Raw genomic sequence first — 23,189 nt, 5'->3', positions numbered from 1 at the left:
AAAAGCTGCTCAATATCACTAATAAGCAGGGGAATGCAAATTAAAACCCAGTGAGATATCACCTTACACGTGTCAGAATGACTATCATTAAACAAACAAATAAGTGCTGGTGAGGATGTGGAGGAAAGGGATCCGTTTGTTAGTGGGACTGCAAGTTGGTATGGACACTATGGAAAATAGTTTGGAGGTTCCTCAAAGAATTAAAAATAGACCTACCATGTAATCCAGAAATTCCATTTCCGGGTATTTCTCTGACAAAAGCAAAAATCTTAATTTGAAAAGATTTATGCACTTCTATGCTCACTGCAGCATTATTTACAATAACTAAGATATAGTAGAAATGTTGTGTCCATTGATGGATAAACAGATAAAAAAGATGTGATATATACATCTCCATTATCCATATATCTCTCTCTCTCTCCATTATCCATATATATACATATACATACATATGGTGGAATATTACTCAGCCATAAAAATAATGAAATCTTGTCACTTGTGACAATATGGAATGACCCAGAGGGTACTGTGATAAGTAAAATAATTCAGACAGAGAAAGATAAATATCATATGATTTGACTTATATGTGGAACTGAGAAATAAAACAAAAGAACACACATAACAAAACAGAAACAGACTCATAGATTCAGAAGCAAATAGGTGGTTGCCAGAGGGGAGGTGGATGGGGGGGATGAGTGAAACTGGCGAGGGAGATTGAGAGGTACAAAATTCCACTTATCAAATAAGTACGTCAATGTACAGCATCGGGGAATGTAACCAATAATATTGTAATAAATCAACTTGGATGGTGACAGATGGTACCTAGAAATATCACAGTGATCATTCTGTAATGTAGAGAAATATCAAATCACTGCGTTGTGCATCTGGAACTAATATAGCATTGTAGGTCAATCATACTTCAAAAAAAACCAGTAAGTTTCATGACTGCCGTCCATGTGTTTTCAAGACCTATCAGAATGACCTGGGAGACCCACACAGGTACGTTCTTTAATCCTGCAAAGCTACTGCGTGTGACCTTTAGTCCCTGTTCTAGCTCCTGACTCAACGGCATGACTTGTTGCTAAAGAGACTTCCCAGCCAACAGGGCCTCCCCTCAATAATGAGGTTATTCGTGTGTTTTCAATCAGACGACTTGTTTATTTGAATAAGCTGCTGTCTTGCTCTTCTCTGTGTGCTTAACCAGAAAGCTAATGAATACGGGCAAAATGAATCTCTTCTTACAAAGGAAAGTGGGTTTTCACTCAAGTCTTCCAAGAAGGCTTAAAACATATAAGTCCCACTGAACTTCAGATTCGAAAGGCTAGCGGCTTAAGGGTGTTTTTCACTGATCTTAAACAGAACTGGAAATAGGAAACAGAGTTGGAGTTCTAATATTGATCTGTCTACACATACAGTCCTGGTGATGTGGCAGTTATTTCAATGATCAAAAAAAAAAAAGTTCTCACTGATTTCTGCTGAGAATAGAGACTAGCTTCTGAAGGGCTGGTTTTACAAGGCGGATTGTGGTAGGTAAGAGGGCCGCTTTTGGCTCTCCATAGCACTGGTTTCTGCTCATTGCTCTGCAGTTCCCAGCTATGAGGTCCTGGACAAATTAATAAATTCTCTCAGCTTCTGGGAACAACAGCACTTAACATTTATGGTTGTGGAGGATTCAATGAGCTACTATGCATAAATGCGTATTTCTGAACCAAAAATAAGCACGCGTTGAATGCAAACTTTCATCAGCACTGTGATGACCATTATCACCAACACTATTTGCATGATTATCAAGAGGTGGCCTGATACTTTGAAGTAAGGATGGCGATGCTTTGGTTAGAGTTCCAGTTCCAACATTTTTCTGGATCCCTGTAGTGCCAGAAACATTTGCCATGCAACTTTCGGTCTTTCTTTTAGTGGAAAACGGACTCAATAAAATCTGCTACAAGACTTCCCCAGGTAGTAAGCTCAGCAAAATGTAATGCACTAATCTCAGAATCTGAAAGCCAATGTCAAGTCTATTAAAAAAAAAAAAAAAAACCAGGGGAACATAAAACTGTACACATATTCGGTGTTTGATCACTGGTGGAAATCATGTCCTAGCATCAATGATTTACTGGGAGTTCGTTCTGAGCTAGACTTGGTGCTAAGAGCCTTATACGTACAGTCTCAGGGGCTCTTCCTGACAACACTGAGACTTAGGCACTGCAGTTGTAAGTGAGAAAAGCAAGGCTTAGGGAGACTGGGGAATTTACCCAAAGTCACAGAACCAGGATGACAGACCCCAAGTTCTAATCTAAAGCCAATGTTTTTAATAACCCTGTTATATTCCCTTGAAAAGAGGAGGACTATGTGGGTCCAACCAGCAGACACATACACACAAAGCACCTATATTGGAGAGGGCACTCCTGTGATCACTTTCTTTGTTTTTCATAAATTCAATAGTCTTTTGCTCAGGCTAATTTCTCTCAAAGAGTTGCATCCTTTGAGCCTGAGCAGACATCAGTGACAGCATGAAGAAATTGTACAAATAAGATGTCCCAAAAAAAAAAAAAAAAAAAAAAAGGTCGGGGAGGAAAGGCAGAAACCAGCTCTACCAGGAACATGTTCCAAAGACATTTAGCAAAGGAAACAATCCACAGGAGAATACAAAAGGGATTAGGTTGGCGTTTTCAAGTTTTATGTTTATTTTTGACCTAATTCCAAATAAAAATTAAAACCTCTAAAAATGTTGTCATGCAGTGAGAATGTGTGTGCAGTGAGAGTGGTAATAACTTCAGAGAAATTGATACTATAATTAATATTTACCCAACATCACTCTGTACCAGGCTCTGGGCTAATAGATTTTACTGACGGCTACTCTCTGTTAGGTACTATCCTAGGTATGGTGAATAGTCTGAAATAAAATAGCCAGAGTCCATATCCTCAGGGAGTTTACTTTTCTACATTTTTCTCTTGGATACATGAATACGTTTTGGTGAAGACTTTGAAAATTTGCATCAGAAGGCTTCAAATCTTTTGAAAAAACATTTGACCAAACAGTTCCATTTTTAGGAACTTATCAAGAAAATTATGTCAGTTACTCCTATAATGATGTTCATCACAGGTGGTTCAAAATAAATAAAACAGAGTTAACAGTATAAATGTTGAACAACTGTGACTCAGACTCAATGAACTATCACCTTGGCCACTAGAAATGACTCACAATCTTATGACATGATTTGGGAAACTGTTCATGATATTGCAAAAGAGTATGTGATACACACTTTTATAAATTATACACAGAAAAATAAGAAGGCTGCATAATCACCAAATTCCTAGTAATAGCGCTGAATAACTGCTACAGGTGATTTAAAATTTATTCTCTTTTCTTATTTGTAGTTTCCAAGTTCCTATAATGAGTAGGTACCACTGATACAAAAAGAAATTACTTGTGTAAATATTGTAGCCCTATTTGTTTCCATTCCAGACAATCTGTTTCCCAGTCTAATGTCTCCATGTGTATCACTGACATAGTGCAAAGAAAGGGGAAGTAAAAAGTGATCTTCAGGGATCACTACATCATTCAAAGGCAGATTGTCCTGCCAGGGGTTGGGGGGAAGTGGAGAAAGAAAACTAGATTCCCATCAGTTTGGCAAATATTGCCCTGTACCTGAGACTAGCTCTAACTGGCACTAACTGGAAGTTACATCTCCTTTTGAGCCTTTGTTTACCCATCTGTAAAATAAGAGAAATGGACAAAATGATTTTTTAGGATGTTGTCAATGAACAAAAATGATTTTCCTTACTCTGCTGACGTTGACCATGACCTCTAGAACCCAAGGCGTGGAAACTGAGTCTTTGACAAGACACGTGTGGGGAAAAAGTCCTAAGTGTGACTAAAAAGGACCAGAGAAGGCTGGTTTTGCAGATGTGCTCTCAAATGTTTTCTGAGTCTAATTAGAATGTTTTCAATAAAGTCCTGGTGCTTTTGGAGTCTTGACAAAAAGTCCTGTGGCTTGTTATTTTAAAAACAGTGTCTTTTTCTGCCCTCCGATCCACATGTGTTGGATCTTAAGCAAAAAAAGTGTAAATATACTTATCAGTATTCTTTGTACAATATTGACATTTCCCATCAAAGTTTGGGGTATCGGATGTGTGGGTAAAATAGCATAAGAGATGATGAGAAAAGAGATACTTTTTCAGACCGATAAAATGAGACAGGAACGTATTCGGGATTCTTAAAGCAGATTATTGTTCTATGCTAACTGAACATTCTACAGCAGTGCAGTCCTGCAGGGCTGTTTGTGACGATGGAAATGCGCCATGTCTGCTTGTCCAGTACGGTAGACATGAATTACACGTGGCTATTTAGCACTTGAAATGTGTGACTAGTGTGCATGAGAAACTAAGTTTTCATTTCATTTCATTTTCATTGCTTTTAAATCTAAATAGCCACATGCAGCTAGTGGCTACCCCACGGGACAACTCAGGCTAGAGCCTGGCAATGCAAAGCGTGCTGCATGGGCCAGCAGCATCAGCGTTACCTGGGAGTTAGTTAGGAATGCAGAATCTCATTCCCCTACCCGAAACCTACTGAGCCAGATACTGCATTTTAACAAGATCCCCAGGTGATTCACAATGCAAGCTAACATGCGAGAAGTGTCGGTCTAGAGACAACTGGTCAACTTTCCATTTCATCAGTCAGTCAAGCAACCAACTGATGTTTCCATCAGTCAGCTGGCACCGGTACCTGTCCAGGGTATCAGGCACTGGACTAGGCACAGCAGGGAACATAAGGAAGGCATGAGAATGGGCGCCAGGCAGCATAGCAATGGTGGATAAAGGCATGAGCTTGGGATCAGAGTCTTCCGGCAACATCCCTTTCTAAATGTGTCATCTTGAGCAAGTTATTCTACTTCTCTGAGGCGGTTTCCCATCCTTTAAATGGAAACAATCTGTAAAGATTAAATGAGATAACACACATTAAGCGTTTCGCACATGTCCGGCACAGAGCAAGCACTCAATAAACGGTCCCTGTTCCTGTTGTTTTAATTATCAAGGCCCTTACAACGAAGCTGCCGGGGATTCACACTCTTAAACCACTTGTTGAGATGGACCTTTGCAGCAGATGAGAATGTAAACTACCGTTCACGCCAGAAATATGCAAACACCCAGCATTCTCGGGGAATGGCACTCATACAAGTCCAGCAGGTAGAAAGAGAGAGATCCTCTGTACAGAGACACCTTTTTTCATTAAGTAAAATATCACAAGGTAATCGATGAATGTGAACACAAATTGTACTGATTAATTTTCAAAGGCTGTGTCCTCTATCATAGAACCTAGGTAAGTTCTCCCAACTAAGGCTCACATGATAATTCTTTCACTTAAACATTTATTGATAACATACTTTTGGGAGGCAAGATAGCATAGAGATTTAGAGCATGCATTTTGCAGGTCAACTGCCTGGACTGAAAGCCCAGCTATGCCACCTACTAGCAAATTTTTCTTTTGCCTGCCTTAGTCTCTTCATCAATAAAATGGGAACAACAGTTAACACCAACCTCGCAGGGCTATGGAAAGATTAAATCAGTTGGGACATTTAAAGTACTCAGTACAGTGCTGGGTCCTTGGCTGCTCGGTAAATATAAGCTGGAAAGACACCAGAGGTGAATAAAATAAAAAGATACATGTACCTTAAAAAAAAAAAAAACAAACCTCAGTATCCAAGTGACTTCAAAACAAACAAACAAACAAACAAAAAAACCAACTACCTTAAAGTCATCTGGTTTAGAAGTGTTTGGAAGTATATTTCTTCACAAATTTCTTCTGTCCCTCCTTTATTCAGCATTCAAACAAATGTTGCAAGAATTTATGAATGCCACGTGACAACAAGCATTTACAACACTTAGGGAAAAGATACAAAATTGAATATACTGTTTCTTCGAACAACAGTATTAATTGTACACTTTCCTCCATGGCCTCTCTGGGGTCAATGCTGTTGTTAAAGGTGAAACTGAAACGTATTTATATGAAGCAGGGCCCTTTTGGTATTCTCCCTCTAAGTGAGTCTTTTTGGAAAGAATCCCACACAGATTTACATTACAAAGAATCAGTTTCACTGTTGCTGCTGATCAAATTTATCCATGAACTGAATTAAAAATTATGGACGAGGTTGGAGCTAATATATGCAGCAGACCGTCCCATTAAGCATCCTTTCTCATTTGCCAGCGTGAGTGTAAAACAGGAACACAGACCTTTGCGACACAAACCACGGCTCAAAAATGACTGCATCAAAAAACTGGGGCCTTTCCCCTGACTCATCTCGACCCTCCCTACAGAACACTTGGTTATCTCACACAGATTAGGGATAGGGTTATTCTCTGAGGACAGTAAATCTGGTTTTTAGAGAATTTTACTAGATCTATTATTTACAGATCTCCAATTTTCAGAGAAAATTAAAGAAAAAACTGAAACCATCTGAGAATGAGGTATGTGTTCAATGACTTTGTTTCTCAGAATCGTTGTTATAAATTGTAGGTAACCCCATGGATAAGCCTTTGAAGAACAGAAAATCCAAGTCTATCTAATTTGTTGAATGGACTTGTGGGAGCCTCTGGGCTGTTGCCAGAGACCAAGAATCTAAACAAGACCCCAGAACCTTGGATTTTCAGCTCCCTATGCCCCTCTTCCCTTAACAGCCCACAAAATAAACAAAACCTACACTCAAAATCAGTCAAAATAAAAGCATGAATAAATCTGCAAGTTTCCAACCAAGATGATAACTCTAAATCAAAAGTGTGAGGGTGATGATTAAGAGCTTGGGCTCTGAAGTCTGTCTGGGTTCAAATCCCAGCTCTGCCCCCTGACTAGGTATGACACCTTGGCAAATAGGGTAAAACCTCTGAAGTCTTCTCGTGGGTAGTCTGGGGGCAGCAACCTTACCCACCTGATAAGGTGGTTGTGATCATTTAATAAGTTAGTGATGGAAGCTTGTATTCACATCAGTCTGCACGAAGTGCTGTTCTAAGCACTTGTCCTCTGTTGCCTAATTACATCTCACGATGGCCCACAGGACATGTCTTGTTATCTCCTCCTGCGCCCATTTTACAGATGAAGAAACAAAGGCACACATACTTGGTAACTTGCCAAAAGCAACAGAGCTGGTACGTGCAGTCTGCAATATTTGAACTCAAGGAGTCTGACTGCAGAGCCCACATGTTAACCCTTGTGCTATGAGTTGCAAAAATCATCACTGATATTAGCTATTATTGTTACCGCTTCTGTGCTGGACAATAATGAAAAATAGAACAGAAACCATTGCTCACGTCCCTATGCCATTATCTGTCCCTCCCTTCCTTAAGGAGGGGAGGGCCCTGCTAATACATTTTTTTGTGGGCTAGGGTATCTGTGGTCTGTATTTACAAGGCAGGGGCAAGAGGTAAAGGGTATAGGAGTCCTTTCCAACGAATGTTGTGGTCTTGGTAGCTTAGGTAAAGAATTTTCCAAAATTTAATTTCTCTCTTCTCCTCTTGCACATCAGTTTACAGAATGTGGGGGTCAGAAATTAGCTTATGGAAGGCTCGCCTTCAGACTCTTGTCTCCCTGCCAGAGCCTCACCAGCCCCGAGGGGTCCTTTCTCTGCAGGCTTCTAAGTCTTTTGTTTCTGAGTTATCCATAAGCTCTTCTTACTTTTGCTCACCATCCCCCTTCTGAACTCAGTCCCTCAAAATTCCCTAGTCTGACTTCTATAGAATGATAGACCCTCTCTCCCTCATCCTCTTGACTTTGTCCCACCACAGGGCCTTTGCACACCCTAGAACAATCTCCCAGCAGCTCTTGGCAAAGCTGGGTCCCTGTCCCATTGTTTTTAGGTGTCATCTCCAAAGTCTTCTTCTCAAAGAGGCTTGCTCTAACCATCCAGTCTAAATCTGTTCCCCTACCACCCTTTCGTCACCTTCACCTTATTTATTTCCTTAAAGCATTTACTTTTTTTGGTAATAATCTAGGCTTAGGCCCTAGAAGTAAGTTGCAGGAAATAGGGTCCTTCTTTATCTTGTCCATCACTGCACCTCCTCTGTTAGCACGTGGATGCTCAGTAAACATTGACTCAACAAACATATAAATTGCCTCCTCCCTGCATTAACTGTATCCATCACACTTGGTCTCTTGCCTCCCTAGAATTGTATTTTCAAGGTCTTTCCTGCCTCATTGACTTCCCATCACAGTTCTTCCTCATGGGCCCTCATTCACTCATTTATTCATTCAATACACGTTTACTGAGCATCCACAAAGTGCCAGGCATTGGTGCACAAAGATGAATAAAACACATTCTGGCCCTTGGGGCATTTTCAGTCTGTTGGGAGAGGTGGATACGTGGAGCTGATTTCAACAGAAGCTTCGGTCTACGGAGGGGCTCTTCACCAACCTTGGTAGCGAGGGGGGAACTTCCTGCAGGGCTGATGTCTGAAAGGCAGTGGGAGACAGTCAAATAAAGAAAACTGGGACAGGCGTTCCAGGCAGAGGGAACAGCAGGAACAGGGGCACAGGAATCATGATGGTGGCGAAACTCTAAGCAGTTAAATATTAGATGGTGAGGTGTGAGGAAAAGAAGGCCTGGGCCAGATGATGGATGGTCATGAGTCAAGGGCTAAAAAGCTTGAACTTGATTCTGTAAGTTACGGGGAGCTATTGAGTGTTTTTTTCAGGAGAGTAAAAATCTCCAGGGGGAGCTGTTAAATTATTTGGATTTTTAAGACACGACCTCAGCATCTCCTTTCTTTGAGCTCTTTCAAAGGTAGTGATTTGTACTTGGTCAACTTAAGAGAAAGAGGAATAAAGGAGTTGTGAAAGGATGCAAATGCTGTGCTAAAAAGATATTCATTTTTTTTTTCTGCAGAAGACCTGTGGCAGAGACAGCCGAAGCACGAGCATAAATTCCAACTCTTTTTTTTTTTTTTTAATACTGGCATTGTTAACTTAAACTAAAAGATGATTTCACTCTGATTGGAAACCACTTCGGACTCAACTTAAATGACCTGCATAAACACTTTATAAGCACTCAGGATCTGCATCCTTGAGAAGCAGCTAGACTACTTAATAAACTTGTCTGCTTGCATGCTGCAGAGAAGAAGTAAAATTTGAATGCACGCAGGGAGTGTTGGAATCAAAAAGATGTGAAATTCTTTAGATAAACAACCCACTACTATGAAGCCACTAGTTCTCAATACTTTAGTATTTAGTAGTCACCACTTAATTAAACATATCCTAGGGTATTTCTAAGCATATCTCATCATTTTTCTTAACACTGTAAGCAGGCTCAGATTTATAATTTCACAAACAGCGTAACTTCTCTTCGTTATTCTAGGAGAAAAATAAATGTTAAGATGAAGATGAGAAACAGAGTGGGGAAATTAATCATGTAAAGAGTGGATCTGTATTATCCAACCCCCAATTTTTCCTCCCAGAAGATCAAAGTATGAGATCTAATGAAAGGTCTAAGAAATAGGCTTTTAACACCACACTTTTTATTCTGTTATGCCTCTTTATTTTATTCTTTCTTGTACAGTATGTCCACAAATTGTGTCCCAGGGCTATGTTTGATTTCTCAAGGACAGCGACCAAGTTGTTGGCGTCTATATGACCAATTAACATCCAGCACTTGGCACGCAGTAGATGCGTAAAGGACACGTAATGAATAATAAACCAATAAGTCAGTCAACTCTCCTTCCACTTTGTCTCCTGTCTTGTCATGAAGACAGGTATCTCCATGAGGGCAAACTTAAAGGTTTCCTGAAAGTTACTTACAACAATAGAATCTTGTAGGGAACTACAAAATGCACATGTATAATTTCTGAACACAATCTTGAAGAATACAAGCAAGATTTAATGTTTAACATTCATTCATTCATTCATTCGACAAATACTGAGCATCTCTCCTGGGGCTGTGGATACAAAGGTGGGTACTGTCTATATCCTAGTATAAAAGTAACGGTTGAATAAATTAAACATTCCAATTTGAGATAAGTGAAATGAACACAAACAGGGACGGCAGATTTCTATTTTTTTAATTTCATTTTTTAAAGCTCGGTTCAAGAGCGTTACTCGTGTGAAGCTCCCCACCACGTCCCTGGGATGCACTGGCTGCTTTTTCCTGTTTTCTCCCATTAAAACTTTCTACAAACCACCTTTATAGGATGTACCACTTCAGACTGGATTCTAATAACAGTTTTGATTGTCAGCATCTACACCAGACTGAGAACAAATACGTCGGACATAACAGACCTTCCTTAAGAATCTGTTGAATGAATGAACAAACAAAATTGTCTGAATATCTTAAGAGTATCAGAATCCCTCAGGTGTGGATGGAGAAAACACGAATCTCTCTGGGCATCATGAGACGCTTTGACAGCAATCTCACCAGTCGCTGATGACACTTCCCTCTGAACCACTGGGTAAGCTCTGGTTGCTTGTCGTTTTCCAGAATCCTACTGTGATGTGATGGTCCCTCTCTGGACAGCCCACGTGGGTCATGTGTTTCTCAGCTGCCCATGCTTTCCAGAAGAAGAGCAACACTTCACAGATGGAGCACAATGACTGACAACACTTCACCCCTGTGCTTTCAGGGGATGTGCATTTCTTAGAAGGTTAAAGCATCCAATGAGGGAGGTAGTTGCCCAGAGGTAACTCTGCGCTCTGGCCTTTGTAACTGAAGGTTTGTCTGTCCAGTGCTATCTAGCTTCACGGTGAAGGGCTCCAACTCTGAAGACAGACTTCCTGGATTGACATCTGGGTTCTGTCACTTACTTTCCCAATAAGTCCACTTGTGAACCAATCTCTCTTAACATCCTGCTAAGACAACAGATTACACCTTTACAGACCTGACCGCAATTATTTCAATTTTTATACAGCAACTTGTTTCCTCTCTGGCAAATATTGAGATGCAAGTATATTTTGTAAAGCAGCAAGAGAACATCAGGATTCCTTAACCCCCAAAGATTCTGGAGTCAAAGAGACCTGCATTAGAGAGTTTGCTTTGCCACTATCTGTGTGGCCTCGGGAAACTTGCTAACCCTCTCTGAGTCCCCACTATGTTTATGTATAAATGTGGATAATATCATTTACTTCTAGGACAGAATGAGATTCTGTATTGAATGAGACGTGAACTTGGTCCAATGTCTGAGAAAAGGGGGCTCAATAAATGTTTGCCACCCCGACTACCACCACCACCATCACTGATGGGAAGTAATTCTCCATGACATTGCTAACCTTCTTGTGACAGCTTTACTTCTTGGCTACCCTTTCAAGTTCGTTTCTATGTCAAACATTTTTCGAAGATGGAGATGGGGTTTCTCTACAGGGCAGAGGGAAGATTTTTCTCCTGACCAGGATTAGAAAGACATTTTCTCCCTCCAGGACAAAGACTGGGCAAGTCCGCTAGATAGCTTAGCTTCCTAAGCTCGGCGTCCCTCAGCTATGACATAAGCCCTCTGAACACACAGTGTCTACTGGGTTCCCCCATCTGGCCCCACAGGACGTGGGGAAGCAGTGTAGATAGGAAGGAAGCGCATGCCCCAGTGCTGTGCCGTGAGTAGGACAGTCGTCACTGTCACAGGGGTTTTGTGTCATCTGCCAGCATCTCTGATGCTCTGGCAAGTTAACCTGCCAGCCTGCAAGTAGAGTCAAATCTCAGACCCGTCACCGTTCTGGAGAAGCATTACCATCAACATCATTCTTCCGAGAGGAGCGAATGTTGAAAGCATATATAGTTATTAAAGTCTTTATCCAACTGAAACTCCTGTGTGATTCAGGGGGACCAGACCCTTTGATGGCACTAGTCTCTTGACTTTAATATAGGAGTATAACTAATTTATTATATTTTTCCCTCAGAATCATGTAGATAAATGGAAATTCAATTAACTGGGCAAACATTTCAAATGCCAGTTAACTTTGAGTGTGTTTACCGGACGTAAGTTAACCTGACCAATTAAACACAGAATTACGTTTAAGTTACAAATTGCAGATTTGCGTTTTCCTCATTAATGTAAACAGTTTCATTTACTTCTGCTTGTTTTGAATACACAGGGTTCAAAACAGAGCCATCCATGCAATCTGGTGTATACATTGCACTGCCACGATCTTGCTGAATGTGTTTCTTAATATCCTTTTTAATCTGTGTCATTTTAGTTAAATGATTTGGAATAAACCAGAACAACAACAACAAAAAGATTAAAACATCGCTCCTAGAAAACTCATTTATAAAACATTCCTCTTGGATATCTTTGTAATAAAACAATTTTACACCTAGAGCCCTCAATTTAATTTTCCTTTTTTCTTTTCTTTTTTTTAACAAAGCCTTTTGTTTGTTAGTTTTTCCCTGTCAGGGAAAACACAGAGCCTAGCTGTCACTGTTTAGTGGCAGGCTAGGGAGAGGAGGAGGACAGAATTAAATGAATTAAATCGACATTGGTATAAATCCTAGATCCATCTCTGTGACTAATCCTGGATCCTGAACCCTGACTTCTTTACCTGTAGAATGGGCATTATAATACATAATTCCAAGACTTGCTTGGAGGTTTAACCAAGAGACAGTGCATCACGAATGCTACTTAAATGTGTGCCTATCAACACACAAAAAAGACTAGATGATGTATCTAGTAAATGCCACCAATGCAGGAATTTGAGGGCACATGTAAGGCTGAATTAAAAATAATTCTGGTCAACAAAAAATGCTCTTTGACTTTGGCTTACTCTGAAATGTTAAAGAAGAAATAAAGGCATACAGCTTATATTTATTTGCCATGGGAATGATGGTAAAAAATACTATCTTCCAGATTACTCAGTGCGGTCTCAGCGAAGACCTGGGCAAAATATTTCTTTCATGCCTAACTTCCCAGATAATCTCGCCCAAGGAGTTTCTGTGCTTTGACGCCACTGACATTATAAATCATTTAACTTTCCTGTTTTGCTGTGGACACCAGGAAGCTCTAAACAAAATCTGTTCAGCGTTTAAAACCCAGAAGTTCCAGCATTACCATATTAATCACAATAATGGTAGCTGCTATGTCTTTTGCACCAACCATGTACCAGGGGTTTCTCATAAATCATTCTTACTCCTTATGAAGTAGGTATCATCACCCCATTTTACAGATAAGAAAACAGGCTTAGACAAGTGAAGCAATTCATTCAGGGTTGCATGGGGAGTGAAGCTGAGTTTTGAATCATCCAGGTAATTCTGACCTCAAAATTGCCGTCATTTCCACAATGTCACACTATCGCCAGTTTTGGTCATTTGACCTGTTTAGATCTTCCTGGATCTTAATTTTCTCTCTTTACAGTTATTCATTTCCTTGGACACAACCTTGCAGGCATCACTCCAAGGTCTCACTCTGCTTGCATTCACGCGTTATTTTATGGTTTCTATTCAGCGAGGTGTTCATAAAGACAGAGATTCAGATGGGCAAACTTGCCTTCCAAAGCTGAGCTGAACAGCAAAAGTCTATTCTGTGTAAGCAAATATTATCCATCCAAGGACATTCAACACGATTAAACCACAGAACCCATGAAGTCCAGCCAAATGTTGATTGCAACCCACCCAGCCATGTGCAGTGTGGGCACTGACCAGTGATGCCAAATTAAGACACACTTGCACACACACACACACCTACTTACCTACAAAACACACGGTCCTGGGTTTCCTGAGATGAAGTCAACCGGTCTGCTGGGCCTTTGCACATGCTTTACTCTCTGCCTGGAGCGCCTTCCTTGTTTCTAACTTCACCTAATTCACGTCTACTCATTCATCATATCCCTGAACAGCCTTCGCATCTACTGAGCAGTCTTCTCCTCCCCCGACTCCAAGACTAGGTCAAACCCCACCAGCCCTCCTGATAGGTACCAAGCACTTTCCTCTTGAAAGTGGAGGTCAGAGCTATCATTTACGTTTACTCGGGTGACTCTCTGATTGGTTCCTTTCTCCTTTAGTACACCTTAAACTCCATGAGGACAGGCGAGGTGTTTCCCAGCCCATGAGAGACGCCCAGAACATCTTCATTGAACGAATCAGCAAATCTTTAACCGATTTACTTTGATGGGGGTAGAGTTAGATCCCTTGGGTGGGGAGGATGGTTTTGAAATGAAAAGTGGTCAAGACAACCTCAGATATTGAATATACTGAATAAAGAAACAAATATTTATGGACGCTTGTGAAGTGACACTCACGTTAGGTTCTGTCACACTTCTCAAGAATCGGAAGGTAGCACACGATGGTATAACATTTTTCCCAAATTTTTTTGCATTTTTACACCCTTCTCTTTCCCACCATTCTCTGGCCCAGAGCACGGATCTAGAGAAAGGATGCGTTCTTCTGTGTCTCCGAACTAGGGATTCACCAGCCACACCCTGCATCGCTGAGAGGCACTTGTTCTGAGTTGGTGGTGGCACTGCCTCAGGGTCACTCAGGAGTGCAGAGGGGGCTTCTGAGATGAGCAAGAAGAGCTCTCATAAAGTGGAGAAGGTTTTATGGCAAAGAACAGCGTCCTCCTCCAACTCAGCCCGCTCTTCCACCTTCCAAGTCTGTTTAATGCTCAGGAGAGCTGAGCCACAGGACTCCACATTCTCACTGCATAGTTTATCAGTGGGATGGATCGAGTACCCACTAGCTGGGGAAGGAGAGAACCATTGCTCTGAGATGGTTGACTTTTGCAAGAATGGTGTTTGGAAGCAAATGAAGGGAAAGCTTTGAGAGGAGCCAGGAAGACATCAATGGAGTCACTACTGGGTGATAGATTGGAGGTGTTTCCAATTATTTCTCTTTCTCTAAAGCAGAGGTTCTCAGCCTGGGATGATTTTGCTCCCCTCCCCACTAAAGGTCATCTGACAAAGTCTAGACATGTTTTTGGACGTCACAACAAGAGGAGAAGGGAGGCTGCTACTGGCATCTGATGGGTAGAGGGTAGGTTACCGTTAAACAATCTATAATCAATACTCTAGCTCCTGCCCCATGTGTTGAGAGTGGTGAGGCTGGGAAATCCTGATGTATATACTGAAGATGCTCCACGATCTTCAGTTCTTAAGCTCTCTCCCCACTCCTCTGTTCTTATCTGAAAAGTGGGTCTAATAACATTTCTTACGTCACAAATGGATGAGAGGATTAAATGAGTTACCATCTATGTATAAAGTGCTCTCAGCCCACAGAAAATGCACACTAAATGTTAACAAATATTAAGTCACCCAGTTTAAAATATTTCCGTCTCCCCACTGTTTTCAGGATAACTTCAAGCTCCTCCTAGACCCCCGCTCTCTTTTCCAGTTGATCGTGTCTCATATCCTCTCATCAGAGAAGCCTCACTCATCAGTGTTTATTCCCTAAACTTACCCAGTGCTCCCCTACCTCAGGACCTTTGCACACGCTAGTCCATTTCCTAGAGGCCCTTCCCCTGCATTGCACTTGGGAAGCCTTTTCCTTCTTGCCTCACCTTATAGGTCATCTTCTCAAAGAGCCCTTCCCTGATCAGATTGCCTAATGAGAGTCTGATTTTGTTTTCTGCCATGGTCCCTGCTGCTTTTACAGCGCTGGTCACAAATGGTACTTGTTAATTTGTCTGCTTACTTGATTAACGTCTCCATCCTACAGTGGTTGTGTGTTTGCTCTGCCTTAGCAGAGGACTGGAGTGAAAACTGATGAATGAGGGAACTGGAGAGATGGGAGGACCACTCTTCCTTTGAGGTTGAAGGAAAGGAAACAAACAATGAATCCCCAGAGCCATCTGGACGCTGAGGGGCATTCTGCTTTAATAACCTCGACTTTCTCAAGAGGAAGGTCCACTGTTGCCAGGGGCAACAGCACTGGCTGGAATGGCACTGAGCTGCAGGATAGAGAAAAGAAATCGAGAAAATAACACCATCAAATTATATTGAAGGGTGGTCCTTATTTAAGTGAATATTTCATTCCACCGGTCTGTTTCAGATTGATTAGCTTTACGAGCTTGTGGCTTTTGTTTGCTATGGGAAGCCTCACCAGGAATTACAGCTCAGGAATAACAGTATGTTCCGACCAATTTCTCCCTGGTGATTTGAAATGCCCCTAGAAATAGCTCTGTATTGTTGCTGGCTTACAAGTCTACAATATGAATTTGACATAAGTACTTTAATACTGGGTAGCTGTAGTTCAGATGATAACATATCACAGTGATTCCTTTCCTTTTCTTTTCTTTCTTCTTTTTCTTTCATTTCCTCTTTTCTTTTTTCTCTACTTTCTTCTCTCCTCTTCCTTCTTCTTTCCTATCTTCACACAGTGAAGGACAAAGTCACCCAGTGTTGAGGCACTATGCACATTACATCCCCTCATCTTTTTATGGAAGGAGGATCGAAATCTCAAACTCACCGAGAGTGAACAAGGGAGCAGTAATCATGGATGTGAAGAACCAGCATCCAAGAATACAAAGACCCAAAGCTGGACTTACAGGGATGAACGCATCCTCTGCGGGGGCCAGGCTTTCTCCACTGTGGTACTCCTGGCATTGTGGGTCAGATAACTCCTTGCTGTGCAGGGCTGTCCTGGTAGAAGGAGGAGGTTTAGCAGGATCTTTGGTGTCTACCACATGATGCCAACAGCAGCCCCTCCTCCGTTGCTACAACCGAAAACATCTCGATGTTGCAGAGTGATGCCTGAGGGGCAAAACGGCCCCCAGGTGACAGCCCCTGGCACTGAGAACTCACTTGCTAACATTTTTTCAGCATTTCGCCATGTCAGCCAGACTACGTACATCATCTCATTAACCTCATCTTTCTTTTCTCAAAGGAAGAAACCGAGGCTGAGTCGTTTAGTAACTGCCCTCAATCCCACAGTTAGGAAGAGGGAAAGGCAAGATTCAGATTGGGGTTGGTGGGGTTCCCAACCTGACCTCCAAACTCCTAAGCTATTAAGAATGATCTTTCTCAATCTGCATTTCAGATGAAATTTCCACATTTTAGGAACCACCTTTCATCAGTTTGTCTTTCCTTTTCTTCCACAAACATTTATTGGCCCCTGTGGCATATAAAGCAGCTGTATTATTGGACCAAATCACCCCAACAACTTCACGGGTAGCCAAGTGTGATCGGATTTGGTTTTTTTTTTTTTAATTGAATTATAACTGACTTACAATGTTGTGTTAGTTTCTGGTGCGCAGCATAGTGATTCAGGTATACATACACATATGTTCTTTTTCATATTCTTTCATTATAGGTTGTTATAAGCTATTGAATATAGTTCCCTGTGCTACAAAGTAGGACCTTGTTATTCATCTATTTTATATATAGTAGTGTGTATCTGCTAATCCCAAACTCCTAATTTATCCCACCCTCCCCCTTTTCCCGCTTTGGGAACCATAATTTTGTTTTCTATGTCTGTGGGTTTCTTTCTGTTTTGTAAATAAGTTCATTTGTATCATTTTTTTAGATTCCATATATAAGTGATAGCGTATGATATTTGTCTTTCTCTGTCTGACTTACTTCACTTAATATGATCATCTCGGAGTCCATCCACGTTGCTGCAAATGGCATCATTTCACTCTTTTTATGGCAGAGTAGTATTTCATTGTGTGTGTGTGTGTGTATCACATCTTCTTTATCCAGTCATCTGTTGATGGACATTTAGGTTGCTTCCTTGTCTTGGTAAAGCAACTATATGACATGACTCTGCTGCTTACTCTGTTTCCTTCCCGGATCCATTCATCTTTCTCCTCCCTGCTGTGTGTTAAGGATGTCAGTTTCTACACACTGTCTTCATCAGCTTCCTTTTGGGCTCAGCCAATGGGAGGCACCAACAAGAGATCAGAAGGCGGGATGAGAGAGAGAGGCTAGGGTATTCGTTCTGCTGGCTCCCTTCCTGGCAGATAGCAGTTTGGTACTTGTGTATCTAACTAACCCTCGCGTGGCCCTCCTTCTGTGCCTCTTCACGCTGCGGGCACTACAGGCTCCCTGCTCCTTCATCCCTTATGGGTTTCCCTCATTCTGCCCACTCTTCTGTAAATAACCCCTTCCCTCAGCACACCTCAATTACCTCGTCTGAGTGAGACAGCTGGTTTTGTGCCGGGGCTCTGATGGCTGATACGGAGGAATAAAAATAACTAATGAAGGAATAGAGCCTAACCCTTATCTTGGAAAGTTTTCATCCTAACTGGGGGACAAATCATTCAAAGCAAGCAGCTAGAGTAATCACAACGTGAGCACAGAAAATGTGCAACATGCTAATAATAGTGGTGACAGTAAAGACAATTTGAGCATCTATTTTAAACCCAAGTATTTAAAGTCTTCCTCTCACTTAATCTCCGCAATATTCCTATGATGTGTTATTGGTACCACTGATGGTTGAGGAAGCAAGATTAGAGAGATTAAATAACTTGTTTAAGGCCATTTACAACAGAGTCTGTTACTGAATTTAGTGATCCAAGTGGAGTCAAATTGGACTAACAACTCCAATTCCAATCCAAAACTATATTTTTTTTTAAAAGCCTAAGAATAAACACAAATTTTAGAGAGAACTTTTTTCCGGTTGAAAAGGCACTAATTCAGATGACACTAATTCCAAAATTGTCCTTGTTCAGGCAAGGAATCTGCAACTCTTCCTGAGTAAGATGCTGGAATAATTATTTCCTCTCTAACATTTGCAGTCTTAATCGACACAGAAAGGCTGCAGTCCCAAAGGGTTCATTTGTTCAAATCAAGGGCTTTGAAATTAAGAATGACTTCAGTGGGCCTTTGACTTTTGGAATGGCAATTAATCCCTGCACTTTCCAGACAGTTGTGTTCACAGCATACTACTGCATACGGTGGGCCTTCCCAGGGAACAAGGCATTTTGAGCTCATAGTTTGACCCTGCCGTTTCAATGCCACAAATATTTTGATTACAAACACTAACCAGATTTAAATCAACACTGGAGAATGTTCATCAAGGCACTCGTCTCTCGGGTAAATGACATTAAGCCAACTAAATTCCTGAATCAAATTTTCTATCCAGCACAAGTGAATCATCTCCAATTTTTCTATTTTCATTTTTATTTTATCAAGATGGTATTCAGAGACCGATGACCCCCCAAAAAAAGCTGAGTCGTAGATTCCATAAAGAGGTGGATATAAAGCACGCTGAAACGAATCAAGTCAAACATTTCACAACATCTTTGATGTTTAACTGAGTGGCTTAATATTTTGACCTAATTGCTCTCTCTTCTAGTTTCCGAATAGCCCGCCCACTCCTCCTGCCAATCATGAGAAATCTTCGAGACGAGCCTCTCCGGCACCCCTTCCTTCAGTGCGCTGCACTGCGTAACCATCATTAAGACTTCACTGCTCGGCATTTACTTCGCTCAGAAGCACCACTCTCCACACTGCAAGCTTTGAGACAATGCATGCATTTGGCAGGATGGATTAACATTTATTGTATTAAAAGGGTTACAAAAGCCAGTATTTATAGATGAACTGATACTCTGTGTGACTGTCAGAAGCCCTTCATCATAGAGACTTATTTCCATCTTATTCCTTCCTTCAAAGTCCAGCTTACAGCCCATCCAACTCCACCCGAAGCCTTCTCGCACAGGTCTGCCACCTAATGTTCTTATTGTCATTTATTGGCAATTTACTGTCATTGATAATTCATGGTTCTTTCATACAGGGCAGGGACTAGTGTTTCTTAAATATTCACAAACGAGTTAATTTTTATTGGAAACTATCTTTCTCTCCCAAATGAGACCATTCTTTATCTCTGTGTCACAGTTTAAGCAAATTCATTTATAACCATAAAAAAAGGTCAAAAAGACATATTATGTTGGAGTTTGAATTAAACTTTTCAAATATTATATTTATTTTGCTCTAAAGTCCCCAAATTGCCTTGTATTTACTTAAATATCCTCTAAGGGCTTAAATGCCTCTCAACGACCTAAAAGTTCTCCAAAGGATTACAACATAGATGGTCATATTATAAAAAATTATATATGAAATCTAAATTATGTTAATTCTTTTCGTTCCCCAGTTTTACACAGTAACATTAACTTAATTTTATTCTAAAAATATTTACGAAATAATGTCGAATGAAAGGGAGGCTATATAACGGAAAGGAAGAAGGACCCTGTGCCCTCTGCCCCCCACCCTTGTCTATGGTCTGCCAGGCGTTCCTGAGTCACAGAGGAGCAGGCTCACAGTCAATTAGGACAAGCCTGCAGGCATTGGGGGATGGTGATGACTCTGAACACCTATCTCAATGATTAACTGAGATTATTCCTTCATTTCCCTTTAAGACTTTCATGGCTGAACAGAATCTTTGGAGATCTTTTTTTTTTTTTTTTTTTTTTTTTTTTTTTGAGATGGACGCTGGGTCCACTAGATTGCAGGCATTCTGATTAAAAGCAACTTTCCGTTTTGTTCCCGAGGCTGTTGCCCCCCCCCCCCCCAGGATCATACCCCTGCCCTTCTCTCAAACAGAAACCAATGACTCTTATCTAAGTCTCAGGAGGCAGCAGCAGAGAAGAAACAAGAACTGGTTAGAACCAACGGAGTCCAAGATGATGGAGGAAGTGACTCCCAGTGGACCTTGAGCCTCATTATACACTCACTGTAACGTATTAGCATGCTAAATGACACACCCACCAGTGCCCTCACAGTTGATGGTTGCCATGACAACATCCAGAAACGCCCCTATGAGGACTGACTGGCTCCATCACATAGGAAGGAGGGCAAGATGGCAGAGGCACCTCATAAAAGTCCACATGGCCCAACCTGGCCGGAGCTGTCCCTACCGCCCATCTTGGCTGATGGCTCCCCACTCAGACACCTTTTCCTCGCTCGAGCACCTTCCTTCCTTTTCCCCTTCTGAGCAATAAAGCAGCTGTTCACTTATGTCTCTGCCTCTGCTGTGAAAATTCTTTCACAAGTCAGCGACAAGAACCCACACTTTGGTGGGCTTCCTAACTTAGGGGTCCCTCCATCCACTAACATACCTGTGGAAATAGAGTACGACCTGAATGGCAAAAAAATATTATCCAAAAACAATTGGAAGGAAATGCACAAAAATGTCAACATATTTTTCTTCTGCGGTGGTCATACAGGTGATTTTTAATGTATTTTTATATTCTCTTCTGCACGAGTACATTGTATACAATGAGCACAATTTTACTGGTATAATCTGAAATGTCCCTTTTTAAAAAGCCCTTTTGCCTTCACCCGTGGGTTGGCCTCCCACTGCGAGGTGGCGATACCCAGACAGGTGAAATAACATTCCGAAGGTTAATAACCTAGTGACTGTTAGAGCTCGAGTTTGAACCCAGAAACCATCACTCTTCAGAAACGGCTTCTTCCTGCTCACAAATGAGTATCAAAAGGCCGTCTTTCACATTCAGAATCAGTGTAAAGATGCAATCCTGCAAGTCTCAGCTTCAGATATGCACGCAGCCTCACTTCAAAGCCAGCAGGCAACTGGCATTTGCAGCCTCAGGCCACACATGCTGTCTAGATGGTTCTTAGGCGTTATGCAAATCACCCACAGGAGCAATTAAGTAGTTCAAAATATACACTCTCCATCACCGGGAAGAACACAAAGACAGGCAAAAGTATTCCATGGGTAGAACTCAGGATAGCGGTGATCCTCCATGGGGCGAGGCGGGGTGATAAAGGGGAGGGGACAGAAAGGGGCCGCCAGGGGCCAGGTAACATCCTTGTTCTTGATCTGGGTGCAGACTGTATGTGTGTGCGTATAAAATCTGTGCAATTTTCTGCGTGTCCTTTATACCTCAATATCATTTACATAGAAATAACTGGGCACAGGGGACAGCGAGAACCTTGGTGTCATACACTCCTACCTTGTGTGTTTCTGTTAAAGATCAGTCACTGTATGTTGCCTCTTCCTTCTGTCTCTTTGTATCTCCAACTAAGCTGAGATAACACAACAGATAGGGCTTTTAAGTAAAAGATGTATCTCCCCTTAGTCTGTGTGTCTTTGTTTTCTCTCATTCTGTCTACCTCAATCTCTGTCTCTCTGTCTCTCAGGCTTACTGTCTCCTTCAGGTGTACAATTTCACTGAAAAAAAAAAGGAGAGATGAGTATTAAGGAAACTTTTCTAGTTGAATTAGAGCAGCTATGGGCTGTCCTTGAAAGCTTCAAATTGTTTTCGTGATGATGTGGGGAACTTGAAGAGTTAAAGGATTTTTTTTTTTTTGTCAATTTCTTATTTCATTTTCCAATTTGAGCTGGGAGGGAGATCCATTTTTTCTTCAGTCATCCAGCTCACATGGAGAGTGACCACGGGAGATGGACATAAAGCTTTTCATAAAGCTTTAAATTAACAAGTGGGTGATACTCCAACCCTGCCTTGCTATGAATACTTAGTATGTTTATAAGATAACAGGTAAGGCCAAAAGGACGAAAAAATGTTTCATACACCAAAATCTACCTATTTATCTATATATTTATTTACATGAGGGCAAAAATCCCTTTCCCATTTCAACTGTTCCTGGACCATTGCCTCTTTAGGAAAAGGGTAATCTCGCTGCAGGTTTTGGATACAGTCACCAAGGAACTGAATACATTCTGGACGTAGAGGGTGTCCCCTGCCCATTATCAAAATCGTTTTCAAAAGGTGGGTATTTTAGTAGCCCCTGTCACAAAAATAACGTGTGTTAAAATGATCTCATTTCAGAGCATCATACAGAAATTAGAACAGAGAACTTAAAAAAAAAATCTATTCACAGAGTAGGACAGCCACTTAGAGCAACCACAGTACTCCATGGTTAGACGACGGAAGGGATTTCCCTTTGATGGCAAGTAGAAAAAATTAAAAATTAAATAAAATAAAAATCAGGCATAGCTAAATGAAAACTTCCCAGCACTGGTGGGTAAGACGACCCTACTGCCTTTGCAGAAACCTGCCTTAGTGCAAAATAGCATGAAGCTGTGTGTTCAGAAAGCCTCATTTTTTTTTTTTTTTCCACAGGGGACTTTGAAAAATGCAGTTTCTCCTGGAGTCATTCAAACAGAGCTGAAGCAGCGTCATCACTCCGTTCGCATTTCAGTATCTTGTGCTAATCGCCCCAGCCTCCTGATCTCCGCAGTCTTCAGTGACCAGGAAATTCACAAATGAGCCGGAAGCTGTGTCAGAGCCCAGGTTCTCCTCTACTTTCTCCCGATCAAAATGTTCCAACCAGAGTTACAAGTGAAGGGAAGGATCTGGGTTGAGCTTCCCTT

General features: G+C 41.3%; 1 protein-coding gene across 7 annotated transcripts in view; it reads right to left on the bottom strand.

Annotated features, from left to right (window-relative positions):
* Nucleotides 1-23,189, bottom strand: part of CADPS (calcium dependent secretion activator) — a 415,573-nt gene that overhangs the window by 346,130 nt on the left and 46,254 nt on the right. The window lies entirely within an intron of this gene.

Source organism: Camelus bactrianus, chromosome 17 (genome assembly GCF_048773025.1).
Source record: "Camelus bactrianus isolate YW-2024 breed Bactrian camel chromosome 17, ASM4877302v1, whole genome shotgun sequence".
Classification (NCBI taxonomy): domain Eukaryota; kingdom Metazoa; phylum Chordata; class Mammalia; order Artiodactyla; family Camelidae; genus Camelus; species Camelus bactrianus.
The sequence above is the reverse complement of the archived record's forward strand: the minus strand, read 5'-3'. Positions and strand labels throughout refer to the sequence as shown.